The sequence below is a fragment of the Ostrinia nubilalis genome (assembly GCF_963855985.1).
Source record: "Ostrinia nubilalis chromosome W unlocalized genomic scaffold, ilOstNubi1.1 SUPER_W_unloc_5, whole genome shotgun sequence".
NCBI lineage: Eukaryota > Metazoa > Arthropoda > Insecta > Lepidoptera > Crambidae > Ostrinia > Ostrinia nubilalis.
Window position 1 is genome coordinate 73,334 of NW_026973572.1, and position 6,205 is coordinate 79,538.

Genomic DNA, 6,205 nt, shown 5'->3' on the forward strand with positions numbered 1-6,205 from the left:
AGCACTTTTAAAAATATTTGGTTACAATTTATGTTTAGTACATAAATATCTTTTTAATAATTTGAAGCTGTGTAAAAGATGTAAATAGTAATAAACTACTTATAATAAATTAATTATTACCATTTACTTAGAAGACAATAATATTTTATGGCTTAAATTAGTAAATTAAATTACCTATATTATTATAGGTAATAATAATATAATTATACGTATTATTTGTGGATTGCTATTTATTTACTTATTTAATGATTTTTAAAATGAAAAGTATTTTATGAGTAAGTAACTTTATTATGTTTTTTAAAGGTATGCACTATTTTTTCTGAGTAATTTAAACTCGAATTGTGTTTAAAATTTTGGATAAAAAATTTCTTAGTAAAAATAAAACAGAAAATTTTGACACCACAACGACGATAACGTAATAATAAATACGAATAACGGATGGCATAGTGACTTGGTTTCTAAGAGTCTGGGGTTCGATTCGAACAGACTTAGTATTATTAATATTTGTAGTATTGTATGTATTATTAGTAGTATTATTAGTATAGTATTTAATTTTCCAATTTAATAGGCATCCACTACGTAACAGTTTAGCAGAAGAGATTGCTTATAATCATGTAAATCTTGTAAATAATAATTTTAAGATGTTATTGCTCCCTGATCTGTTACAATCTAGGATTTTATGGATAATAAAGAAGTAAGTACGTTGATATTTCAAATCAAAACAACTTCTTCTGTGCCGCTCCCGCGCCGCCGCCGCTCCCGCCCCGCTGCCCGCTAAACTCGAGGCTGAGGCCTAAGGGCTCCTGCACACGACGCTGCCACCGCGCCGCCGCCGCGCCGTCGCAACGCCGCTACACTGTTCATACGCACCGAGTAAAACCGCCTCCGCGCCGCCACCGCGCCAACAAAGCATAATTTCGCGCGCGGCGCGGCGGCTAGGCTGCGCGGCAGCGGTGTTCACGCGGCGCGTATAAACAGTGCAAAGGCGCGGCGACGGCGCGGCGGCGGCGCGGTAGCGGCGTCGTGTGCATCAGCGCTTACGAAAGTTTTCCAAAATGTTGATGTATGTTGACCAAATGTTCTAAACGTCAAGGGAATCACATGTTTTTTTTTTTTTTTTTTTTTTTTTTTATGTGATAGGAGGCAAACGAGCAAACGGATCACCTGATGGTAAGTGATTACCGTCGCCCATAGACACCCGCAGACCCAGGGGCGATAAAATGTATAAAAGATAGTAAATTTTAAAATAAATTGCACTAAATTTCCTTTAAATTGCAATAGCTTAAGTTCTACAAAAATGTACAGTTTTCGTTGCCTTGAATTTTCAAAAATGAATTTTTTTCTGGGCTACCCTGTAAAACAATATACACGAAGTTGTGGAGAGATGGTGCTCGTGCTAGGCTCCGAAGATCCTGTGTTACTTAAGAGTTTTTTATTTTATTTTTATTGAAACGCTATTGGAACATTTTAAAATTCATGATCACATAAGTACCTAAGTATATATTACAGTGCGTTTATTAATCGTTTATTTATATATGGATTGTGTAGGTATACGTATAATTATATTTTTTTTTCCTGTAAAAAAAATTTGCTAAATTTGCCGCCCCTCTAAATCTGCCGCCCTAGGCACTGGCCTACTTGGCCTATTGGTAAATCCGCCACTGGCTCGGCTCGTCCACGGCACGCGTCGATCGGGTTCGCTGCGTGACGTCACCTATTGTCTCCGCGGAGCCCGGCCGCCGCACAGCTGATCGTGCTTGCCGACCGGTTTTTTCAACTCGTCGTGCAATCAGCTGGACTACGAAGCGAGGAGCGTATCGTATGCAATTTTGTTAACTTAAATAATAATTTCTAACATCATTTAGCTTTCTGATTAATTTTATCGCAATGTCTATCGAAACGCAAACTCCTATAGATTTGAAATCTCTTCTAGTAAAGCGTAGCAATATTAAAGGACGGTTAACTAAATTTAAAAATCATGTAGAATCTTTGCAATCTTTAGAAAATGTTTCTGAATTTGAAACCAACAAACTTGCGATGAAATTATCCAGGATTGAAGCCTTGTTTGTTGAATTTGACGAGTTGCAAAATCAAATAGAATCTTTTAGTGAAGGTAATCGAGAACAGGAGTTAACTATTCGCGATGTTTTTGAACAAGACTTCGATCATTATGTTTGTATTGCTCAGGATTTGATAAAGGCGAATTCACCTTCTAAAATACCTATGTTTGCATCATGTCCATCGAATGATTCAAATCATAAACAACATTCTAACTGTCATAATGGTGGCCAATGTAGATAATGAAACACTTGGTTTCAAATTGCCAATCATTAAAATTCCCAATTTCGATGGTACCTATTTTAAATGGTTGGAGTTTAAGGAAACTTTCAGCTCATTAATTCATGAAAATACACAAATCAAAAATATTTATAAAGAACAATGGCAGGCATGGTACCCAGTAAAATTGAAGATGTACGGAGTTGATTTCTTGATATTATATACTCGATACTTGGACACTTATTTTACGTATTTTTATGATTTTCTACAACTTTCGAGAATAAAGAAAACATAACTTTTGTTTTCATTTGAATATTGCTAACAAAACGCTTACCTGAATATGCAATAATAAAACGCAATAGGACCCTTTTCTTTAGGGCCGTAACCTACAACTATTTTATTCAATCAGATAAATCGATTACCGATTAATTTACTTTACCAATTATTCAGATATCGACTTAAGATCTATAAAACCATTGATACAATCAACAAAGTGAATATAATTATCGGTTTAGCTCTATTTATATGCATTTTTAATAATATATTATGCCAATTAGATTTATACGGAATAAATGGAGGCAATTGATTATTATCGATTACTCCAATGTATCGTACATTGCATTACGTCAAGGTACGTCACGCGACTGACATACAAGTACAACAACTGTCAAATCAGTTCTTTGTTTACATTCCATCGTTTGGTGGTTTTCCAAATGTTTCGTCTTCTCGGTGTGATCATAAAGTGCTGTTTATGGTATACCTACCTACTTGCAAAGTAAAGAACAGTCGAGTTGAGAGCACCCTATGCCTCCCCCTGTCTTTTCTTTAGTATTGTGATACTATCTTAGCGAAAGGATGCTTGTTTGTGTATTGTGATCTGTTTGTAACCATGTCTCTTCTACGCTGCATCAACTGCGATATTCGAGTGACTCGAATTAGGCGGCATCTACTCCTGGAAGAGAGTGAGGCTCTTACAGAAGTTATGAGACTGTGAACATATCCAAAAGAGGTAAGAGAAAGATTTCAAACTTCATTGTTTTAAAAGCAATAAAAACCGCTTTTCATCAGTTTTATCCTCAGTACGTTAGTATTCAAAAATATTATAGTTATTACATTGGGAAATGTACAGATTGTCACCAATGGTTTATTGAAATATCCATTGTCGATAGAATGTATTTAATCCAATTCCAATCATATCAAATGAGTTGACTGATCTTGGACTGAACATTTTATGAGCTAAAGATCTATTGACAAGTTATTTGGATGTAATTCACTACTGGACTGATTTCACAAATCCTTTCTCGAAGATTTTTAGGCTAGTTATTTATGTATATCATCACTTCTCCTTTTTTGTTTCAGATCACAAACACTGACTATTTGCCATGCCTCTTGGGAACTTGGAAATGCTCAAGTCACTGGAGCAAACATTGTTGAGAATCAAGAGAGGTTAATAAATTGGTCTTCACAATATTTGTGGAGGATGCGGCCGCTCGATTTTCAGTCAGTTCTCGCACAGTATTGAGAGAAACTCCTACAAATGAAGAAGGCCCAATAGTTGATATTATATCACAGTGGATATATCCAAGACAGGTAAATGTAATACCATAATTGGCATATCTTAATTGGCTTTCGTTATTTAATTATACTATTGTTACACAAATGCGAAAACAGTAAATGGTGTATATGTAGTTTCTTAAGCAGTGGTTTTTAGACTGTTATTGTTTCACTGTATGTTTTCCGAACAAAATAAAATAAATAAATAAGTGTCTCTGTTCTGTGTGTCCGTACAATAAATATGTCTTTATACCTATACGTTTTTTTAGAATAACTAGGATTTGATCTATATTGTTATGTTTTAGATTACTCAAAGTGATCAAGCATGTACCGCATGTTGGTTACGCGCTCAGAGAACTCTCCGTCGTCAGCAATTGGTTGATGAGGCCAGAAACATAAATGAAGAATTAACAACATGTGTCAATTGCAACAAAGATTTGTTACATAGCAATGGCCACTTATTGAGAAACGAAGACGAAAATGTCATCAACATCATTAAAAGCTGGATATATCCTAATAATGTAAGTACTTTAAGAAAGAAGAAAAAGGTCACTTTTGTTGAAAAATAATGTGAACATTGTCACTATTAAATGAATTTGTTTTTTTAGATCAACCTCGTGGATAGTATTTGCCTTGGCAACTTGCAAATGAAGCAACACGGCAAGGTTCTGAGTCACCAGAGACTGCATCCCAACCGTTGCAGACAGATGACCCTCCTGACTCACATGAACTACAGGAAGATAATCATGAGGAGGCGTGCCATCATAGGATATTGTTGCAACTGTATTGTGGGTTTGAGGCCAGTAGGGTGTTGCTCACATGTGATGAGTATCGGATGGTATTTAGCCTATGCTCGTCACTTAGACAATATATCACCACCTGCACAAGTGTTAGATGGAATTCTTGTAAGAAAAACATTGAATAAATCAGTATATTGATTTTAACTTTTGTTTTTATTTATTAAACTTCTTGATAGCATTATTATGTTGACTTGAATAAAAGTTCCCCATTAAAGCCTTGTCTATTTTACAAGCTTTATATTGACTTCACTTGTTAGTATGTGTGGGACAAATCTTGCAACTGAATTTAAGACCACTTCTTCTCAACCGATTAAGCTGAAATTTGGTATACTTATGTAAGTACGATGACAATGCAATGTTATGGTATCATTGAGCTGGTCTGATGATGGTGTCAGGAGACGGCCATATACTTATGTAAGTACGATGACAATGCAATGTTATGGTATCATTGAGCTGGTCTGATGATGGTGTCAGGAGACGGCCATAGGAACTCCTAAACGAAACGGCGGAAACTTATCGAGTTTGGGTTCTTTGGATTCGTCATCCCGAGCACTTTAGTGCTAAATGATGACCAAGCCCAGAGATTGAGATACAACTAAAAAGTGTAAAATAAAATTATAATAAAAAAAAAACTTTTTTTTAAAACAAGCTTTATCCTGAAATGCAGTTGTACTAAAACGAAAAAAATAATTGTATGCTAGGTTCAAAGAATTTCGGAAGCTTGTAGCGCAAACAGAAAAAAAGAGGAATACATTCCATGCGCGCTACAAGCTTTCGAAATTCTTTGAACCTAGCATACAATTATTTTTTTCGTTTTAGTACAACTGCATTTCAGGATAAAGCTTGTTTTAAAAAAAAGTTTTTTTTTAATTATAATTATGAATGTGTATAAATAATAATCTTTAGAAAAATAAAGAATATCTCTTGTTTAGGCGAGCACTCGCGATGCGTATTATCTAATGAGCATCAATCCAACAGAACAGTTAACTGCCTTTAAAATCATCCTGAATAAAAGATAAAACGATAATATTATTTTGATCACTTTTCGTTGTTTTAAACATTATTATTTTTTTCTGTCTGTATCAGTCAGATTAAACATGTCAAAAAATGACAATTGACATTTAAAACGTTTTGTTCTCCATGTTCAAGCGTTCTGTTAACCTTCAAAGCGTGTTGTTAACCTTGTTCCGTATTATCATAACATTGAATTTATCTTTTTATTCTTAAGTTGTAGAAATATGGTATGATTACATTTTTTGTTGTATAAATCAAGACAAAGAAATTGGTAATATTTTCATTGTCCTACACTCCGTCTAAAGACGGTACCAACACTATATAGGTTTTTGCCAATCTTCTTTCATTATTTAAATTCATATTTAGAGGGTGAAGCCGCTCGCGTTATTTGCAACTTGGAAGTTACAGACAAAAATTATTGTCAAGCCTGGAACTTATTATGTGAAAGATTCGACAATAAAAGGCAATTAACCCTCGCTGTACGAGGTGGGGTGTGACACACCCCAGTCCTTTAAAAATCGCCATAATTTTAAAAAATTGCAAGAGCTGAATTTGAAATT

At 34.8% G+C, this 6,205-nt stretch overlaps 1 long non-coding RNA gene across 1 annotated transcript; it reads left to right on the forward strand.

Moving 5' to 3' along the window:
* The first annotated feature begins 2,866 nt into the window (after positions 1-2,866).
* On the forward strand, positions 2,867-4,757 carry LOC135087411 (uncharacterized). Its single transcript, XR_010260799.1, has 4 exons — positions 2,867-3,286; positions 3,637-3,867; positions 4,137-4,352; positions 4,440-4,757. It is a non-coding gene; the product is annotated as an uncharacterized LOC135087411 (long non-coding RNA).
* Positions 4,758-6,205: the final 1,448 nt, after the last annotated feature.